This window comes from Tachypleus tridentatus, chromosome 6 (assembly GCF_004210375.1).
Source record: "Tachypleus tridentatus isolate NWPU-2018 chromosome 6, ASM421037v1, whole genome shotgun sequence".
NCBI classification, from domain to species: Eukaryota; Metazoa; Arthropoda; class Merostomata; order Xiphosura; family Limulidae; genus Tachypleus; species Tachypleus tridentatus.
The window spans coordinates 59,062,386-59,085,782 of NC_134830.1; the positions used below are offsets into that span (position 1 = coordinate 59,062,386).

The following is a 23,397-nucleotide window of genomic DNA, read 5'->3' on the forward strand; positions in this document are numbered from 1 at the left end:
TCAAATGATTTAATTTCTTCATACAGCTAAACTCACTGTAAATTTTCTGTGATTATACTGGTGAAAACATTAGGGTTAACTATTACGATAAACAACCAGAAGCTATAAGCAAGAATTATTAACGGTAGATAATAATATGTACCATATAAAAAAAGGAAGAAGTATAAAAAATACAGGCATTTATTACATAGACTTCTCATGATCCCATAAATGTTTGTGAGTTTAGGTGACGATGTTATGTGTTACAGTAAAAGCAATTTTAATGTGAAAGACACTTTTCATAAAAATTTCATTCATCTCATATTTAATTTGTTACACCTAATTAATCAAAAACCCACTTAGTATCACAACATTTGTTTATAACTTCATTCTAATTCAAACTCATCAAAAATAAAACAAAAAAAATGTAAAACTGAAAAGCCAGAAAGTTAATTATGGCCACAGTAAAATACACGCTCTGAAGGCCCAGCATTTCCAGGTGGTTAAAACACTCGACTCATAATCTGAGAGTCGTGGGTTCGAATCCCCATCACACCAAACATGTTCGCCATTTTAGCTGTGGGGTGTTATAATGTGACAGTCAATCCAACTATTTATTGGAAAAAGAGCAGCCCAACAATTTGCAATGGGTGGTGATGACTCGCTGCCTTCCCTCTTGTCTTACACGGCTAAATTAGGGACGGCTAGCCCAGATAGTTCTCGTGTAGCTTTGCAGGAAATTCAAAAACCAAACCAAGCTCTGAAATAGGGCATGGCCAGAGTGGAAAAAAAAGACATGGGTCACCACTAATTTTTAGTTCTAAAAACATTTGTGATGTGTGCATCAGAGATAGAGAAACGAGTTCAGTATATAGCAGATTAAAATTTTGCTTTGCATTTCATTGACTTGACTTTTTTGTTCTGTTTTCAATGAAGCTCACAGTGATACTGTTTCATATATTGATTCAAAACCTAACAGTTGGCTACTTTGTTTTATTTAGTTTTAGTTAAAAGAAAATTAATAAGTAATTTTATGACATGTATAGGTTGTTTAATAAATCACTTCATGTCATTCACTTTGCATTAATAATTACCAAATTGTCGAACATAAAATGCAAGCATTTGTAAGTGTCAAGTGGGAAAGTATGATTACTTTCAGAAATATATTGCTTTGTTTCAGTTTAGTTTTAAAGTGAATAATCATTCATGTTTATGTCACAATTACACATTAAAAGACAACCTATACAAACTGAACTACACAGATATTGTTCAAAAATGGTGCCACAACAGTATGTTATGGGATTAAACTTTAACATCAGGCATCACAGATGCAATGACAGATAAACTACTCATAATTAAAGTTAACAAGTTTTATGTAGAATCCATTATTATACACATAACAGGCAATAACACTTGCATTGTCTGCAGCATACCAACTCCAAGACAAGAAAATGCCAGCATAAATTTATTACAGTATGTACATTTTAGCTTGTACCTAGGCAAAGTTCTAATAAGGCATGTGCCAGTTAAAAACATACATGCATTATTCTCTTTTTAATAAAAACTAGCACAAATGAGTCATCCATAGAGCATACTTTTAAATAATGTACAAGTTAATACTTTTCCCCTATTGGCAACCATCTACCAACATATGCACGATTTGTTTTTCTTTTCTGTAATTTTCCAAATATGTCAAGTTATAACTACAAAAATTATTTTTGTCTCTGAACAAAAACGTGTACTCCCAGAAGCCCAGCCTGCTAACATTCATGCCATGAAAATTCATTCATTTGAAGGATGCAAATAAGTTCACCCAAAAGAAAAATCACCCTAAAACAAAAACCATATTTTTATGACATAATTGAAAACAAATGCACAATGGCAGGGATACCTCATCTACTGCAGACTAATGCTATTTGCTTTGTGTCAGCTTTTAAGTATTTCAAAGATCATTTGAATATTAAACAGGACAGGAATATGAAACAATCTGTGTATGAACATCAGCCAATCTCTTTTATAAACTATTTTGCTTGGAACTATATTCAAGTTTAAACTCTATTAGGGCTTCCCAAAATGCTGTGTAATGCAATTTTTATGACATATTCCATTAATTAGAGAAAACTAATGTTTACAACTCTTCAGTCTTCTTACATGACTAACAATCAGGACATCTGACTGCGACTTATTCAACAAGTTATCCAGCATCAGACCAAGTGGCAACACAGGTATATGAATGTATGGCAACAAACTCTAAAAGCAGGATTACGAAGTTGACACAGAGATGTCCGAGTACACACAATTATATTGCAATCTCAAGAAAAAACAAAAAACATGAGATCAAAATAAAAGTATTTGAATTATCAAAGGGTTATACACAGCCAATACATGTACTTGGATACTACATTAGTAAGCTACATACCTTCAAGTGGGATCTCTTGTGATTGGTAGATTGGTTAGATACTTGTTGAGGCCCCCTGGTGGTTCAGCAGTAAGTCAGAAAGCTAATGATTCTATACACTGGGTTTTAATATTCACAGTGGGCAGAACACAAATACTCCAATGTATAATGTCACTCTGAACAACAACCACCCAAATGTTGAGTAATTGAATTAGGTAATATATGGAAGGACAAGCACTTAAGTTCATAAACCCAATATAACACTGGGTGGAAGTTCCAGTCCTCTTGTGTATTCTGTCTTGCAATTTGTCTAATGAAACATGATCATATTTCTACCCTAACTGTCCCATATGCAATCAAAGAAAAAATGTAAACAATGTAGCTGTTAAACCTACCGGGGCTTATGATCAAAAGTCCACACATTTTGCCATTTTCTATTTGTACAAACCAATTAAGAAATGACTAAACATGTTACAAATTTTGCTGTTTAAATTTATTAAACTCATCTGTTCAGCAAAGTAGATTTGCTGGGTCATTTGACATTGTTTTACTTTTTTTCAGAGACTTCCTTACAATATTCTAGAAGGTCAAAGTTAATCAATATCTCCATCATTTTAATACAACCACAAACAGTGATATCCACTGGCCATATTTGGAAATAATTACTGTAACAATTAATGAAATAATTTTCATTCAAAAAAGAAAATGTGGCATTGTATGAATTGTATTTTTAATAATTGTTTTTCATTTTAAAAATTAAGACAGAGTAAAATTTTGTAATAAACAGAACAAGTAACATATTCTATTTGTTCAATTTGAAATCAAGAAAAGGGTTAAACCACAACAAATTTTTAATTATAAAATTTAAATCTACCAGAAATCAGAAAAATTGTTTCTATCCATCTACCTTCAAGAGTGTGATTTGATCTTCTTGCAGCAAGGTGTTGAAGCCAACAACACGTTTAGAAAATTCTACAATCAGCTGCACAGTGAGAATGGTGATTTCTGTAATATGCTGAAATCGCCGAAAACTGTCTTCTTCACTGTCACCAGTTGGAAAGGTCTGTAGTGAAAAGTAATATAATATGATCAAACTCGTGTGAGTTACCTCGATTGTAGTAAACAATAACACGAAGAATGTGATGTGTGTCTGGTAATTACTTTTGGAAGTCATCATGAATGACTGATCAAATAAATATTGTATCCAAGAATCTACTGGATTTTAAAGAAACAAACACTAATGCCTTACAACAAGGTTTACACCTTTAGAAGACACAATTGTAACTAAAACCACTATGTTAAGATAAAACTAACCCAAGTGAGTATTTCTATTCACATATTAAAATGTTTTTACAATACCTGCATAACAATCCACCATGATGTATCTATTCAAAGATAACACTATGTAGCATAATTTTTACTTTTTCTTGTTCCTGGGTAGAAAGTTATTTCCCAATTGCTTATGCCAAAAGTAAATGGAACAGACCTATTTTTCTTTTCAAACTTGGGAGCATATAACAAAAAACATGATGGGAGACTATATTTGGGGGCTGATATGTGAAAGTGATTTACATTAAAGTCGCAAATCTCAAGAAGCTACTCACTTCTAAACATTTTTGTTCACATTTGTATAACTTTAGTATAAATACATGTAAATCTTGATTCATATGTTGTTTTATTCAGACCTTATGTAAATGAAAATATGCAAATTTGCCCGTTTTTACATAGAAAATAAGTTAATTTCTAAATTTCATTATCCAGGTCACAAAAGCAAAGTTTGAAGGGAATAATGGCCATTTTCTGTACTTTTACAACACAAACAATTAAGAAATAACACAGACTATCCAGGAACAAAATTTGTGTTACATAATGTAATTCTTTTATGATTTTTTTCATGCATGGACAAACTATATATAACTAGAAAGACAACTATTTCATAATTAATGTAAGTAACTAAGAGCAAGCTTAGAAGTCTATGCTTAAAGATTACACCCAGATTTTATGAAAGTGCATTACATTTTTTAACATAATACTTACAGAAATCTTTTTTAAATCATCTTCTGATGGAGATTCAAATTCTTCTTGGAATATGACTAGTTTGTTAATAACCTCTTCTTGGGAGGAATCTAAAGGCTTTACACCTAAATTTTCAATTTTCTCCTCCTTGACAAAGCAACCTCCTTCCTTTGTCGTGCTATTCGGTTTGTCTTTTTCTCTGCAACCTTTTTTTAGATTCCCTCTTTATGGCACACTGGTACTCTGGAACTACACCTTTTAACCAATAATTCACAAACACATTAGTATATTTTAATGCACCATAATAAATAATCACAACTCACTACATTTTCATACTCTTCAAACGGCATTAAATAAATGTTTTATATATTTTTGCATATGATAGACAACATGTTTTTAAGCTAAAACAACTGTTAACTATTTGGAATTTTATATGGGGATAAGGTGTACCCTCTCCCTCATATTTTGATTTCCAATGCTTTTCTTCTGAAAGTTTTAAACATTTCATACTGTAAATTCCTTCTTTACATACAGCTTTTATTTTAGTGATTATCACATCCATACACAAAACAATAATTACAGGGATGTTTAATAATTATTTTAATTGGGTCTATTTTGGAACTATTTTAACATGTTATATATACAGATATTGAATACAATGCTGTTAAACTCCTCTTATAGAGACTTACACATAAACTGCTCAAAACAATTAAGGGATATGATTTTATAGCTACAATTATTCCTCAAACAACTGAATAACACAGATGAAATTATAATATCAGTTATGGGTCCAATTATTCACCAAACACAGTTAAACAGTTTTACTGGCAATGTATCACTAGCTATAACCCATGAAATGTGAGTATCTTCAAGTTCAAAGCAATCCAAACAAATTAATCCAAACTTGTTAAAATGAAACATTTTGTAATGAGTCTGGGAACCACCCTCGTATTATGATATATTCACATCTGTGAAGTATATGTCTAATGAATTACAATAAGACCTTATGGAAGATCCTGCTGTAGTCAGTGCAATTTGAAGCTCTCTAATTGGATATGATGAGTTAAAGTGCTGACTTACATGATGTCTAGAATTTATATTAAGACTTGTTCCTGACCAATTCATAAATAGTATGGATTCTTGTTCAAGTCATCTTGACTCTTTGACACCGGGTATTATTTTGTATACATATGCAGGGGCAGGTTGCATCATAAAAGATCATAAAATTGAGTCCAACTTCATTTCAATAGATCATCAAGCAATAAGATCATTCCCAGAAGTAACTGATAAAACTTGTACACATCCATTCAAAGAAATACTTCCACATGCACACATCATATCAGAACCACTACTAAAGTAGTCACATTCAAAGACACTACATCAAAACTTCAATCACGTTTGATTCTTCATACATGAATACACTGTTCAGTGGTTAAACCATAAAAACTTCACTTACATAACATTGCTGATATTGCTAGCTATTCAACAATTCTGCCAACGAAAATCAAAATAAGTTGAACAGTCAACTTTAAACAAAATTTGTGAAGTTTTACTAGGTTTCTGATTATCACTGCAGTTGCTCAACAGACATGGCTAATAATTCTTAATAGTCGTGTATTGAAGACACTGATCGCTACAATTTCCCAATGATCAGTTGTTTGAATCTAATTTCTAACAAAAATACTCACCCCTAACCAGTAGGAAATACCATCACACAATAGGTGGAAAGCTTAATGAAAATTGAAGTGATTACTGAAACAAAAAGTCAGTGAATGATAAAATCTCACAATAAAGTAAGGGTTATGCATTTCCAAAACGGTATTGAAAAAGTCAATTCCCTCTACAGCAGGAGACATAATCAATCAACTAAACAATATAAACACATAAAGTATGTTTTGGATGAGAACATTATTTGCAATTACATGACATGCTCACACCCATTGTTAGACAGTCAAACTTCTACTTTAAAACATTACCAACTATAACATGTAACCACATTTTCAATTATTAAGAATGTAATTAACATCTAACAACAGCTGATGTTATACGTACAGAGTAATGGAAAATATGCATAAAAATTACCAGAAAAGGAAATAGATTTGTAAGAATAAAATTAAGCAATTACTTCTGATTCGGTCTCTACCACCACAGTAATTTAATTACTTCTGATTCGGTCTCTACCACCACAGCAATTTAATTACTTCTGATTCAGTCTCTACCACCACAGTAATTTAATTCTGAAATAAATAAAATAATTTAATATATAAACATCAGACATTCCATTGCACTGACCCCAACATCCACTTCATAACAGTACGGCTTAAAGTGACAAGTAAAGGAAACTTTATGAATTGTTCCACAAAACAAAAAAACTTCAACTATGGAAATGATGAAAGCCCTTAAAAAGATAAAGCAATTTCCATAAGAAATAAAAGTAAATAAACAAGTGTATTTTACAATCTCAATGCTTCTACATTATTAAGGAGTAGCACTTATAAGAATTATATCAAGGTTAGGAATATGTTGAAAGAATATTCTACCTCTACAATGATTCTGAATGAAGCTGACTCTGAAGTAATGTATAACACTTCACAATTAAAAATTCTCAAAACAAATTAGTTTCATGAAAAAGCCAACAAAGGTGAGTAGTGTTTTAGCAACATCCATTCATCAGTGAGATGTCTTGAATTATACAGGGTGTTTGGAAAGTCACTGTGCAGTTTTGTCTGTTAATAAATATACAAGTGCACAGTGACTTTCCAAACACCATGTTTAAGACCCGAGACTTTTTAATATGATTAATTCCATTAACACTTAATATCTATAATTCTTTATATAAACTCAAAGTTATACAAAATGGAGACAGCATTTTCATATAAGTTATTTCTTGCACACATGCCATACATAACTTTAAACAAGGACATATCTAATGATGTATTTAATTTAAAGTTTGAATCTATACAAGAAGCCTAATCTGTATGTCTACATTTTTTATCAATCTCAACTAAACTTGATATGTAACTCAGTGGGCCTGGTGAGTATCAAAGGGTGGTTGTCATTTAGATCTGATCCCCCCCATGCTACTTCCCAGGGGACCACTGTTAGTTTGACCTATGCTATGCTTCCAGATTTTATCTTATGTCAACCTATGCTATAAATATTCCCAATATCATTCTTTACATATCTTCCAAACTTCAGTGTACCCTTTGGGCAATCTAGTGAGTGCAATGTGGAGGGGTCAGAATTTGAAACTGTCTTCCTATTTCACGTCCTGACAATCTTGTGTCTGCTTTGTGCTTTGAATAATTATATCACCTAGTGTCTACTAAATTTGCTAAAATTTACACCTTTCATAAGAACATGCCATTTGTTAATCTTTGTATTTTATAAATAAGAACATGCCATTTGTTAACCTTGTTTGTATTTTATAAATAAGAACATGCCATTTGTTATTCTTTGTATTTTATAAATAAGAACATGCCATTTGTTAACCTTGTTTGTATTTTATAAATAAGAACATGCCATTTGTTAACCTTGTTTGTATTTTATAAATTTGATAATTTCCCACATATGTTCCAAATTTCCAACATTACAACTTGTTTCAGATATTTTGTTTCATGTTTTTCTTCTGCCTTCATTTCAACTTAGAATTACGTTTCTTGTCCCTTTCTATCTCTTCTTTTGCATGTGTGTATGTGTTAAAGTGAACTTTCTAGGACTAAATCTATCCTTCATCATACTTACACAATAACTTACATTCTGGCCTCATTCCAACATTGAGACATTTCTTCATTCGGCACTCCTGACACTTCCTTCTCATGTACATGTCAATCTCGCAATTATTTCCATATTTACACTGATAAACAGCATTCTTGTTGATACTTCTTCTGAAGAATCCTGTAATATGTATAGAGTTAATTGGTACTCTAGTATCAGGATAATAATGTAATGTACCCAGTTGTAAATTTACATAGCTTCTTGATAAAATACCTGTGTGTAGTAAGTTTCACCAATAGGCATAAACTGATGATGTCACTGTTTAGTATAATTTTATTGTTTTGTATTATTATGTTTATCCCAAAACTTCCTGACTGCTAGGCACACAAGAACGTCTCACTCAGAGGAAAACATATCAGAACCAAAGTGAGATTATCTTAAACATTAATAGATATATTAATGAACTGCTTCTTGCTTACATTATTTGACTAAAACAATAATCCAAGAAAACCATCACAGGTTAGCAATAATGATTACAAACATTGTGAAATAGCAATTTCTATGTAATTTTTATTTATGATTTCGTTTATTGTTTACATATTTTCCTTTCTACTATTTGGTTTGATATAATCCTATTTGCCTTAAACACTAGCCCACTTGTCTAAAAAATATTATAATAAACATTAAACAAATGATTTTTAGATTAAGATACCAATGCAAGGTTACCCTAATAGTTACATGTGGACAGTTGATATGTTGAGTAAAACAAACATTAAATAGTTAGTCATGTAATGTGTAGTCTTATTATTTGTCAAGACAAAAATCTCTAAAACTTGAAAAGTTAGACAAACAAAAGAGGTGTTATGTTAGAAACTTGTATCACTGATACATGAGATATTTGGTTTGTTGAACTATATTACAGCAAGTACCGTATTTTACGCCTTGTAAGATGCACTTTTCTCTTTAAAAATACCTTGAAAAATTCCCATGCATCTTCCACAACACAAATGATGGGTTAAGGCAATAGGTTAGCTTAGGATCTACTCAAAACAGCCTCTCATAAAGATGGTAATCTCATTACTTACCAGTATTTTCAATAGCATAAAACATTCAATTTAACTAATCTTGTAGATATACTGAAGAATATAATGTATTTTACTGTAATTACTCAGTAGGTCAAAAAAAATTCAAGGTGTTGGTTGCCAAGTCAAAATATTTTTTTCTTGGAATTGTGTTTCCAAAATTAGGGTACATCTTACAAGGTGTACAATATGGTACTCATTCTTCTATTTGTGACTTAACACTACTTCTTTAAGAAGTGTCTAATGTCGTTATTGTGAAGAATGTTACAAACAGGTTTCTTTCCTCTGACACTTTTCTCATGATGTTTTTATTGTTGTCATTATTTTGTGATTTTAATAATTGCTTTTTACATTTCTTGTTGTTTGTGTTTGGAGATGAAGTTCTTTACTTATAAAGTCCTGGTCAGGATCTCTTCTATTATTGTTTAATATATTGTGAATCTTCTATTGTGTTTAATAAATATCCTAAAGTTTTGTATCATGGTAGTAATTCTGTATTTTCATCTTGCAGAGAATATCTGAAATATTTTAATTGCTTTGGAAAAGGTTATAAACAGTTATCATATAAGGACAAAACAAAATCTCTTATAGAACTAAGAGTGTATAGAATAATTCTAATTTATCATCCCTAGAAGCATCTTAAAAGTGTATGGTTTCATGGGATCACAGTCACTATAAGAAAATCATTCCAGATAAACACATGCAACTACATCAACATATTTCTTGGAAAGATTTTTTTAAGTTGCCATGGAAGTAAAACATGCAAAAAATCTCTGATAAGAGAGGAGAATCTTTGTGCTCCAAATATTGTATATGTGAAGTGGGTGTATTAACCCAGCAAAGAAAGCATGTTAAGTCTGGAAAAAAGTTACCTACAGTCAACACTTATTTTGTAACAACTGAACATTATGCTACAAACTACATACATCAGTGTCCTGAAGATCTACTCACATTGAACATAACTGAAAGGAAACTTATTGTAGCTGGCAAGAGCATTATAATCATGACTATAACAATAAAAGCTACAATGACAATAAAAAGGCAGCTAAAGGCTCTACCTGAAGAGTTGTGAGATTCATCCTATAAGCTGCTAGAACATAAAGTCATACCAGTATAAAAACATACTTTATGCCATTCATAAATTAGGCCACTACCACTTCTAGTGATGAACTACACGTTACATTGTAAGGCCTCATGTTTACTTCTAAAACTCGATATACCACTTTCTCTAATGTATGATTGATTTTATTTATTTGGAATTAAGCAAAAAGCTACTTAATGCACTTGGCCATGCTGAACCCATTGTTAAACACATTTTTAAAAATAGGCTTATGGATTTGTTTCAAATCAACATCATCGTTAGAGCAACCATACAGCCCCCAGTGGCACAGCGGCATTTCTGCAAACTCACACTGCTAAAAACCAAGTTTCGATACCTGTGGTGGGCAGAACACATATAGCCCATTAAGTAGCTTTTTGCTAAATTAGGGATGGCTAGCTCAGATAACCCTCGTGTAACTTTGCACAAAATTCCAAAACAAACCCATTTGAAGCTGGCCTATAAGAATAAAGCAACACCAACTTATTTAAAACTCATCTATGCTTAATCAACATACTTTATTTAAAGAATATTATGCTCTCTGAATCAATTTTTTTTAAATTTTCAATGCACTTTTTGTACAGTGACTAATTACATATTACACAGTATAATCTTACAGTTACTCTCCTTCCTTCTAATTCTACAGGATAATAAATGCATTACCTTTACACCCTTCACAAGTTAGAGCATTGTAGTGATATCCAGATGCTCTATCACCACAAACTAAACACAGTTCTTCCTGCAATCGGGGAATTGAACCTTTGGTCTTTCTCTTTGAAAATCCAAAATTGTCTGCAAAACAACCATCTGTAACACTGCTTGGACTTCTCTCTTCTTTAACTTTTAAAAAAACATTAATAATTACATAACTGCTAATATTTCTAGACCAGAATACATGAAAAATTCATCTTGCATTACTTTTATAATTAGTAAGAATATATTAGAGCATTCGTACGTGTCATGTTTAACCCATTATCTCAGCACCAAGTACCATTATTAACTAAAGTTTTTGTCGTTAGGAGTAGCCTAATAGATTTCAATCTGTCCTGTATCCCATGAAAAGGTTGAAACCTGAATTTTAGCACAATAAGCTCTCAAGTCACAATATTACTAATTTATTATTGATTATTATAAGTTTTACAACTCACAATTATTTTATACTATTATTGCGTACTTGAACATTTTTGTGTACTTGCATAAAGTGCATATCTTCACATTCTGTTGAACCCGTCTTTAATACTTTCAGCTCATTAAATTTTTTATTGTATTTCATTTCGCGTTTAAAGTTCCATAACTCACATTAATATTGTGTAAAAACAAAGTATCAGTTAACATCATACGATTTAGTTTGTTTCACGTAATCTGTAAGTACGTGTTTCCTACATCAAGTCTTTTTAGCTGAATTGTATTTTAGAGGGTTTACAAATGTAACACAATTAAAATTAACTCTAAATAATTTCAACTAGACTTATGAAGTGTAAGACAACAACTTATAATAACTGAAGTGCATCGATTCATCAACTGGGTACCTTCGCTGTTTCGATTTATCATTAAACGTAAAGCTACATAATGGATTATTTTTAACTGTGCCCACCACGGGTATCGAAACCCGATTTTAGCATCAGAACTCTAAATACTTACCTCATAGCATTGGGCCCGGCATGGCTAAGCGTGTTAAGGCGTTCGACTCGTAATCCGAGGGTCGCGGGTTCGAATCCCGGTCACACCAAATATGCTCGCTCTCCCAGCCGTGGGGGCGTTATAATTATAACAAGCTGCCTTCCCTCCAGTCTTACACTGCTAAATTAGGGACGGCTAGCGCAGATAGCTCTCGAGTAGCTTTGCGCAAAATTCAAAAAACAAATAAAACAACCTCATAGCCACTGGAGGGCGTTGTTTCAGATTATTTATTGTTAAACATAAAGCTACACTTTTCTAGCGGTATAAGACAGCAGACATTCCGCTGTGCCATTGGGGTGCTTGTTTCAAATACTTAAAGGAAAATTAAGCTTTCGATTATTATCTAAATCTGGATCCGATCATGGATTCTAAGATAGTTATATTATGTTCTAATTTGTCTTGTGTATGGGGTAACGACTCCACGACTGCCACACGAAACAGAGATACTTCCTGAATGTTGTTTTCAAGTTTTATAATTAACACGCTAACTTATAAAGGTGAAACAAATACACAGATAAAGGTAATTAATTCGTGATGATGAGAAACCCACTTTATTTTGGTAAAAGTGTTAATACCCACACCAGCCGTCCTGAGATGTAGTTAAAAGTGTTTTTCAAAGATGCCAGAACTCACTGTAAATTATTATCTTTTCACCCAAAAATTTCCAGCGTCAACACATAGTGTTGATTTAACTTCATTCACATTAATATTTCATTCAATAATTCTACATATTTAAATAAGTTTCCTTAAACTTTAAGTTTGCTTATTACATTGCAATAGTCCAGTCACTAACACAACCAGCCTTTCTTTTTGTTGCTTTAATAATAAACTGATTGTTTTTATTTTAACTTCTACATTGAATTTTGTCTTCTTGTTCGGCTATCTCAACTCACTACGCCCTTAATTCTGTGGTATTTTCAGGTCGAACCGATTTTCCTTAGTGATAAGATGGTTGGCAGAATAACGGAAGTTTGACCACGAAATCTATCACAAAATGATTCTATGTAAAAGAGTTCGTAAGAATCAAACCGTTACCGAGTTAGAACTGTACAAAGATACAATGAACAATCTCTGTTGGAACACACTGTGTTTGTTTTCATGATAAGACAGACGGTTGCTTTTATTGGGCCTATCTATCTTTTCTTCAGACTGTCTTGGTTGAAATATTGACTGGTTATTCCAGCTTGAAAATAAGATAACTTGTACTTTCGAAACATCACTGCCTTCCTTTCTTGTTATAGAACATTATAACTAGAGAGTTATAGCTTATAACTCCTACGAATATATACCAGTTGTTATCTCAGTAGAATGAGTCAGAACAATAAGTAGCTAGAATCTTGAGTAATCATGCATTATGTGAAGAGCGCATATACATTTGATAACTGAAACATTTTTTTTTTTTATATAAAAATGAGAAAAAATAGGGTATGGAATTTCTAACGTCACATTTTCACATACTAAGTCCTCAAATCTTTATTCTTGCAGAGTTCAGATAACCATGGTGAATTTATTTTATGGTGGTTAATAACGTAAGTTTGAAAAGTTGTTGTGCAACAGCTGGAAATAGAACATTACAACTAAACAGTTATCTGGGTAAAAAGTATTGTTTCGAGAATGAAAAAAATTTCCTGATTGAAGACCTACAAGCATTACCACTGTAAACATGTTTACTTAAAACAGGATGTTACAGTAACTTCCTTACACTACACTTGACTATGGATTACATCGCTACAACAGTAACAAGTTTTAACAACAACCATTACAGACGTTGAATTCTACCTTACTTAATCTTCTCAAATATATATATATATATATATATGGTAAAACCTGTCTAAGGCGGAATCGCACGGGACCGACACAGTGAACACGGATTTCCTTAATTATATATAGTTTTTGAGCGGAACGTTATACTTGCTTGACTCAAGGGAAGTAAGATGTTTGTGAATAAAGTTATTATACTGTTTATGCTATATTCATCAGAATACGTACAAAAACAGGCATTCAAAATATACATAAGTACACAAAGTCTAGGAAAAGTAGAATATTCCTATTTCTTTGTTCCATTCTTTTGTTTAATTTGTTAAAAAATTCCTTGAATATAGCACTTGTCATCCACGCTTTATTATTCGCTTTCCATTCCCCAGGCTCCCCGCTAGTACAGCGGTAAATCTACGAATTCACAACGCTAAAATCAGGGACTCGATTCCCCTCGGTGAGCTCAGCAGACAGCTCGATGTGGCTTTGCTATAAGAAAAACACACACCCACTCCACAGGAAGTTGATTCTTCCTTAAATTTTTGACACAGCGTGGATTTTCACTTTTACCTATTACACATGGTAAATTTTCCCTAAATTTTAAAATTAGGGAAGATAGGAATTTATTTTTTCATGAGAATTATTTAAAGAGTGGAATTTTTCACTTTAAAGACAAATATATTTTTATAAATCATGAATCTAATTTAACTGCAAAAATAATGACGGCAGAAAAAGAACAGAATATATTTAACCAATACTTACTGTAACAAAATGTCCGAGAATTTATTAATATTTAAACAGATTATTAATTAAACAATAAATTAATATTTCATCAAAACCTTTTATTTCCGCCTTACTCAGGATTATCCTACTTGATAGATGAGGTAGGTGAGAGGTTCCGTCCGCATTACGCAGGTTTCGCCATATAGATGGCCTTTTATAAGAGAAATCTTAAGATAATACTGCAAAATTTTGATATTTCCGGCTTAAACAGGTTTTTTCTTATATATTTAAATTACAGATAACAGATGGCAGCACTCTAGCTTTTACCCAATAATATATTTTTGACAGCGCACAGTTAACCTAATATCCACAAAGGCAAATAACCACTCATTCCAGTTCTTAGGAACAGTTATAGTCCACATCAGGGGCGTAGATCCTGGGGGGGATGAGGGATATACACCCCCCTTCATCTTAGGTGGGGGGTATGGTGCATACAATCATCCCTTCCCCCTACAGTTTGGTCTGTTGAATTGTTTTATTGCATCACAGACATACAAATTTATATGCAAAAACAGCTCGTTTGGGTTGAGAAAATATTTTACATAGAAGAGCGAACAACGTTTCGACCTTCTTCGGTCATCGTCAGGTTCACAAAAAAAGAGGTAACTGACCGGAAGCTGACCACATGTTTGAAAGGGGTTGTGTAACTGTGTGTCGAAATGTAGAGGGCGGTATTATTGTTGTTCGCTCTCCTATGTAAAATATTTTCTCAACCCAAACGAGCCGTTTTTGCATATAAATTTCTCAACAAGTGGGTTTCTCGACATCACTGAGACATACAAATTGTGTGTTTGTTCTTGTGATTCTCGTGTTCTTACCAATCGAATTACATACTTAGGCCTAGATGTAGGCTTTTTCAGTAGCCGAAATGTACATCTTTAATATAGGCATACTTCTAAGCTTTTCGATCTAAGCGATAGTTCATAAGTATCAGTCAGTAGGCCTAAATATACATGCAAGTATTGTGGCAACAAGATTACACTGTGACTGCATGTTTACAGCTTTCAGGTTCACGTAATCAGAGATTACCAATTTGCAAATTGAACAGTCCACATAAGCGGTTGCAAAAATCATCCCCCCCCAATCGGGGGTAAAAAATCTACGCCCCTGGTCCACATATAATTGTCCTCCTCCCCCTGTATTTCATATTACTTCGTATTATTAAAAATATTAAATATTATAGTTTATTAAACTTCAAAACTTGAGTTACTTAGAAATATTTGGAAGAGCAACAATATATGAACGTAATTCTGCCAAAGTTGCTTCTAAACTGTTTGAAAGTTCTTTTAGCTTGGCCATAAACAACAAGTGAATGAACATAACTCTGATTGTTATATATTAAATAGTTTTAATAACCCTCACAAACATCGTAGCTCCACGTCATATCATATACGAGTACATGAGAGAAGTTTGTTACACAATATAGTAATAACAGTTATGATAATTCCCAGCTGCAAAACTATCAAATGATCTACGGCTTCATATAAATTAACTATAAGCGTAGATGTACGTACAAAAATAAATTAATAAACACCTAAAAAATGTGCGTCTCTATTCGTGTAAAATACGGGTGTATGGTCAAGGTCGGATAACCACCTGATGGTGATTACGTTCCAGGAAAACAAGTTCATTGGCACCGAGAAAAGATCGCCTGTAATTAACTTGATGATCCATCAACCAATCACGAAGAAGAACACATGTATTCAAAAATAACCACTTCAACTTTATATTGGTGCATTGAAACTATTTGGGTTATATAATGTATAGATTAAAAAGAGAAGTAGAAAATGAATACACTAAAAGTACTTGAAGTAAACGAATAAGCCTGATCATCCATTGATATTTTTAAAAAAATCAAAAATCTAACAAAGCAACTCTTAATTTATTTCCTATCATATACCAAAAACAAACATTTAATATACGTTAGGACAGGTGGGTTAAGGCGTTCGACTTGTAATCCGAGGATCGCGGGTTCGAATCCCCGTCGCACCAAGCATGTTCGTCCTTTCAGCCGTGGGGGCGTTATAATGTTACGGTCAATTCAACTATTCGTTGATAAAAGAATAGCCCAAGAGTTGGCGGTGGGTGGTGATGATTAGTTGCCTTCCCACTGCTCAATTAGGGACGGCTAGCGTAGATAACCCTCGAGTAGCTTTGCGCGAAATTCAAAACAAAGAAAGTTTAATAGGCGCTCCTTTATTTTCTCTTCAGAATCTTATACAAAATGCATCAAATAATTCGAGTTTTCACACTAATTCCTACAAAGATTTCCCCTCGGGTGAAAGGTACTTGGCAAAGGTTACAAGTTTCAAAGGCATACTGTGTAAAATGAAAAGAAAATATATTGTTGTTGTTTGAATTAAGCACAAAACTATACAATGGGTTGTCTGTGCTCTGCCCACCACGGGTATTGAAACCCGGTTTTTAGCGTTGTAAGTCCGCAGACATACCGCTGAGCTAAAAACAAATGAAAAAACACTCAGTGGTTCAGCGGTACATAAGTTTATAGGCTTATAACGCTAAAAACCTAGTTTTTATACCCATGGTAAAAGGAAAAGAAAAAAAGATGTAATATCCATTACACCTCACACAAAAGGTTTACTACATAAACAAATACAAATATATCAAATTACATGTACAACTTTTTCTAATTATTTTTTTAATGATTGGTACAAAAGCTAAATAAATAGTAAACAATTCTGTTTAATCTTTGTTGCTGTTGTATAGTATTACGAATCATAAAGCTACACAATGGGCTGACTATTTTCATGTCCACCAAAGGTATCGAAACTCGAGTTTTAGCGTTATAAGTCCTTAGATTTCTGTTTATTGCATGAATAAGGTTATATATCATTTGATTTTCAAATGTTGTATGTGCATCGTATATGTAAGGTTGCTGTGTTTTTCACGGCAATCAAGAATTATGTGCGAACTTCTTGTACTAGTGTTTATTTACATGTTGTGGGCCTCTCGTAGCACAGCGGTAAGTAAAAGAGCTTACAACACTAGAAACCGGGTTTCGACGCCTGTGGCAGCTGGCCACAGCACAGATGGCCCAATGAGTAGCTTTGTTATTATTTATAATCCTGTATGTTGAAAACAGCGGTAAGATAATGGACTTAGAACGTTAAAATCCGAAGAGGACATAGCAAACCGTTATTATCCCGTTGAGACAGCAATAAGTTATGGGTTTTCAACACTAAAATTCGGAGTGGATATAGCAGATAGCTCATTTGTGACTTTGCTTAAAAAAAACAAAAAAAACAGTACAATACATGCAAGTGTGCTTCTGTTACTGCAGTTATAAGTTTTTTAATCAAATTTCATTAAAAATTATCCTGCATATTTGTTATCCAAAATGGCACCTTACGTACTTAAATGGTTAAACGGTCAAACCAGACTCTTTAGTTCAATCCTCAATTTTGAGCTGTAAATTAAATGGAGTTTTTGTGTGTATATATTTCTCACAGCAAAGCCACATCGGGCTATCTGCTGTGTTCACCGAGGAGAATCGAACCCCTAATTTTAGCGTTTTAAATCCGAAGAGTTATCGATGTCCTAACGGTAAAAGTGAATTAAATGGAAAGCAACTGGTCAGAAGCGTCGTTAGGCCCTGGTACTGGGAGTGGGGGATGATCCTATTCTATTCGACAGTGCCTCAAATTCCCGGGTGCTGTCTTGAAAAAAAAAAAAAATAGAGAAACCTTAATCGATATCGTTTTGAAACGCCTCAAACACCCAAGCGTATGGGACCAAACTCCGAACGTTTTAAGATATGCGTGTGTGTGCGTTCTTTTATAGCAAAGTCACACTGAACTATTTGCTGTATCCACCGAGGGGAATCGAACCCTTGATTTTAACGTTGTAAATCCAAATACGCACCGCTGTACCAGCGGGAGACTTTCAGGATATCTAGCGACGCCATTGGAAAAAGGCTACTTTTAATCAAATAACAGAGTAAATGCACCAAAAGCCGAAATCACTAAGTTTGTTTGGTAGTAAGATATTTCAGGTCCAAGACCCTCTGATACCACAAGAATTAGGCCACTAAAACAACGTCTTAAGAGTTGTTGAGAAACTATTAAAATACTGAACATACTATTTGGTTTCCTTTACCCTGGTAGTGGTTATCAACACACTGTGTATATGATGCTTAATTATTTGGTTATGAGACATCGGTAAGAATCTGACCGAACCCCACTAATACAGTATCATTCAAGGCTGACCAATAGGAGGACATCTGGCAAGCCACCTCAAGAAAGTTCGTTATATTCATTCCCAGAAAAGCTAACTGGAGGTGTTGTATTCTGCTCTTTGATGAATGTAATAAAGAACAGAACTAAAATGTAGTGCGGCTATTAGTTAACGAAATTAAAGAGCTAAAAGATAGTGCTTGTGGTTCATATCTAGTATGTGGCGGTACCGAACGAGAGATGTTGTCTCTAACGTAACTTTCACCATGTTATATTATTGTAAACGCGAAATGCTACTGTTCAAACACTTACGTGGACATCTATTAGAGTAAAGCATGTGTACTTCTATATTATAACCATTTAGCTCCGAAAGTTCTCATCATGAAAACAAAATACGCCCAGGAGTAGCACTAAACTTGATTCATTACTCTTCTGGAGCCACCCGCTGGCTCAGTGAGCTTGAGGGTTTATAACACTAAAATTCAGAGTTCTCACCTTAGGGTGGGCACAACACACGTAGTTCATTGTTCCACTCTGCGCTTAGTAACAAACCCTGAACAATTTTGTGTGGAGGTTAGACGGCAACCTTGATTACAGAAAAACAATTTTTTGTTGTTTTTTAATATGGCCGTGACTCTAACTAGCTCAGCGGCAAGTCTGCAGACTTATGACACAAAAAATTGGGTGTCGACACCTGTTTTGGGCAGAGCACAGATTGCCCATTATGTAGCTTTGTGTTAAGTAACAACCAAACTAAACCAAAAACAAGGCCATACAGAAACAGAGGCCTGGAGGGTTTTCATCCCACACATTTTTGGAGTAACAATTCAGAAAACAACAACACACATTTCAATAAAAAATAAATATATTAAGTAAATATTATCTAGGGAAAAATATAAGAAAATAGCTTCCATGAAGCTGTTATAGTTGTAAAGTATATTACTAATAGTACAATCTATAATAATGCCAAGATGTTTCAATGAAAGTCTGTAGTGGGCCACTTATGTCTCCTCACACTACAAAAATCTTATCCAAAGCCTTGAAAATAATATGTGCAGTCTCTGAAGGCCCCACTTTACTTGGTGGTTAAGGGACTTGACTCATAATTTGAGGGTCGCGGGTTCGAATCCCCGTCGCACTAAACATGCTCGCCTTTCCAGCCCTGGGGACGTTATAATGTGAGAGTCATTCCCACTATTCGTTGACAAAAGAATAGTCCAAGCGTTGACGATGGGTGGTGATGACTAGCTGCCTTCCCTCTAGTCTTACACTGCTAAATTAGGGATGGCTAGAGCAGATAACCCTCGTGTAGTTTTTCGCAAAATTCAAAACAAACAAACACGTGGTGAAACATCTTTTAAATTTTACTGAAACAGACTGCTCGTAGCTTCACGATTGTTCCCAAAATTTTTCACTCACTTTTATCACCAGATCCGTATTAAAAGTTACTCAATTTTATTATAAATGTCAGTTTTAAATTAAAAATTAAAACAAAATCATCACTGTTCGATTCACCTACTACTTAAAAATTCCCTTAAAATTCAACCAGTGGTCTTTTTAAATTTCTTTTTCCTTGATATTACAATTACACTTCTTTAAAGAAAATGATTTTATATTTGAGCCTTACAAAGAAAGCACGTTACCCAAGGTTTACTCATACATTAATTAAAATTAGTGCAGCATTTAGTTGGACAATTTTCTACGTTTTTCACCAACTTATTATGTTGATTAATTTTAAATTACACATATTATTTTTTAATTTAGATAAAAGTTTTAAATTTGAATACATAAGAGGGGGTAAATCCCCTTCAAACATGTTTTCTCTGACGAAATAAAACAAGCACCTCCGCAATGTTTTCAGCATTGATAAAGGTTAACCACAAGATGGTTTAGATGGTGTAATTCTCTGAAGTACACAGTAGAGGGCGTCTTACACATGATGTGTTTCCACACAAACAATAGTCTTCTTTTTATTTAAGAGTTAAAAAACTACTCTGAGATAATTAGTTGTATTAGGAGTGGTTAATTTCTTAATAAAGTGTCCCTCGTGGGAATAGCGGTAAGTCTTCGGATTTACAACGCTAAAATCAGGGGTTCGATTCCCTCGATTGACATAGCAGATAGCTTGATTTGATTTTGCTGTAAGAAAACGCACATATTTCTTAATAAAACCCCCTAGTGGTACAGCGGCATGTCTGCGAACTCACGTCGCTGAAAAGCGAATTTCGATACTCGTGATGGGCAGAGCATAGATAGCCCATTGTGTAGCTTTGCGCTTAATTCTGAACAAACAAACTAAATTCTTAATAAAGGTGTGATAATTGTATTTGGAGTGGTTGATTTGATTTCTTAATAAAGGTGTTATAGTTGTATTCGAAGTGGTTGATTTCGTAATAAAGGTATTATAGTTGTAATGGTGTTAAATAAGAGTGTTATATATATATATATATGCACACACACATGTGCATATAAAGAGATGTCCTTCTATCTGTTCTAGGAATACGGTAGACGAACTCAAATGAATTCCTCAAAAATAGAATTTAAATTGACAAACAACCAGACAGTTTCAATTTGGCAATTCTTCTTGTTTAACCGTCTTAAGTCTACAAAAGTCAATAAAGAAGAAATTTGTCTGGTTTGGTTTGTTTGGAATTTCGCGTAAAGTTACTCGAGGGCTATCTGCGCTAGCCGTCCCAAGTTTAGCAGTGTAAGACCAGAGGAAAGGCAACTAGTCATCACCATCAACCGCCAACTCTTGGGCTACTCTTTTACCAACGAACAGTGGGATTGACCGTAACATTATAACGCCCCCACTGCTGAAAGAGTAAGCATGTTTGATGCGACGGGGATTCGAACCTGCGACCCCAAGATTACGAGTCGAACGCCTTAACCACTTGGCGATGTCGGACCGCACTCAATGTGACAAGGTTTTCTTATGAATTGTATTATATTTCAGAAAATTTAGACCTATTTCCTGACCACTTGGCGCATTCACTTGACACATTGTTTAGTTATACAAAGATCAAATGTTATGATCAGAAAGACAGAATAATGCTTTGCCGTAACATACAGTATCTTCCCGCCAACATAAATCTCTTTATTACGCTTATGAATCGTTGTTTGTCAACTCATAGAGAAACACGACACCTTTTCTTAACAGGAATCGCAGGGAATTGGACTAATCGAACGTTTCGGCAAAAAGCACCTTAAGCTGTAAAAATTCAGTTCAGAAGATTGTTTAAAACATTTACTTAAGCTGTAAAGATTCAGTTCAGAAGGTTGTTTAAAACATTTACTTACGCTGTAGAGATTCAGTTCTTGGGATTGTTTAAAACATTTACTTAAGCTCTAAAGATTCAGTTCAGAGGGTTGTTCAAAACATTCACTTAAGCTGTAAAGATTCAGTTCAGAGGGTTGTTTAAAACATTTACTTAAGATATACAGATTCAGTTCAGAGGGTTGTTTAAAACATTTACTTAAGCTGTAAAGATTCAGCTCAAAAAGTTGTTTAAAACATTTACTTACGCTGTAAATACTCAGTTCAGAAGGATGTTTAAAACATTTACTAAAGCTGTAAAGATTCAGTTGAGAGGGTTGTTTAAAACATTTACTTAAGCTGTAAAGATTCAGTTCAGAGGGTTGTTCAAAACATTCATTTAAGCTGTAAAGATTCAGTTCAGAGGGTTGTTCAAAACATTTACTTAAGCTGTAAAGATTCAGTTCAGAGGGTTATTTAAAACATTTACTTAAGCTCTAAAGATTTAGTTCAGAGGGTTGTTTAAAACATTTACTTAAGCTGTAAATATTCAATTCAGAAGGGTGTTTAAAACATTTACTTAAGCTGTAAAGATTCAGTTCAAAAAGTTGTTTAAAACATTTACTAAAGCTGTAAAGATTCAGTTGAAAGGGTTGTTTAAAACATTTACTTAAACTGTAAAGATAGAAGTGCAGTGGGTTCTTTAAAACATTTACTTAAGCTCTAAAGATTTAGTTCAGAGGGTTGTTTAAAACATTTACTTGAGCTGTAAATATTCAATTCAGAAGGGTGTTTGAAACATTTACTTAAGCTGTAGAGATTCAGTTCTTAGGGTTGTTTAAAACATTTACTTAAGCTGTATAGATTCAGTTCAGAGGGTTCTTTAAAACATTCACTTAATCTGTAAAGGTTCAATGCACAGGGTTGTTTAAAACATTTACTTAAGCTGTAAAGATTCAATTCTGAAGGTTGTTTAAAACATTTACTTAAGCTGTAAAAATTCAGTTCAGAAGGTTGTTTAAAACATTTACTTACGCTGTAGAGATTCAGTTCTTGGGATTGTTTAAAACATTTACTTAAGCTGTAAAGATTCAGTTCAGAGGGTTGTTCAAAACATTCATTTAAGCTGTAAAGATTCAGTTCAGAGGGTTGTTTAAAACATTTACTTAAGATATACAGATTCAGTTCAGAGGGTTGTTTAAAACATTTACTTAAGCTGTAAAGATTCAGTTCAAAAAGTTGTTTAAAACATTTACTTAAGCTGTAAATACTCAGTTCAGAAGGATGTTTAAAACATTTACTTAAGCTGTAAAGATTCAGTTCAAAAAGTTGTTTAAAACATTTACTTAAGCTGTAAAGATTCAGTTCAAAAAGTTGTTTAAAACATTTACTTAAGCTGTAAATACTCAGTTCAGAAGGATGTTTAAAACATTTACTTA

The 23,397-nt window shown here is 33.4% G+C and overlaps 1 pseudogene across 1 annotated transcript in view; it reads right to left on the minus strand.

Annotated features, from left to right (window-relative positions):
* Positions 1-23,397, minus strand: part of LOC143252619 (ecdysone receptor-like) — a 144,861-nt pseudogene that overhangs the window by 5,065 nt on the left and 116,399 nt on the right. The window contains exons 3-6 of the transcript XR_013029077.1: positions 10,955-11,131; positions 8,150-8,290; positions 4,415-4,648; positions 3,285-3,440 (exon numbers count right to left, since the gene is read on the minus strand). The product of XR_013029077.1 is annotated as an ecdysone receptor-like (transcript). The remainder of the gene's footprint in view (positions 1-3,284; positions 3,441-4,414; positions 4,649-8,149; positions 8,291-10,954; positions 11,132-23,397) is intronic.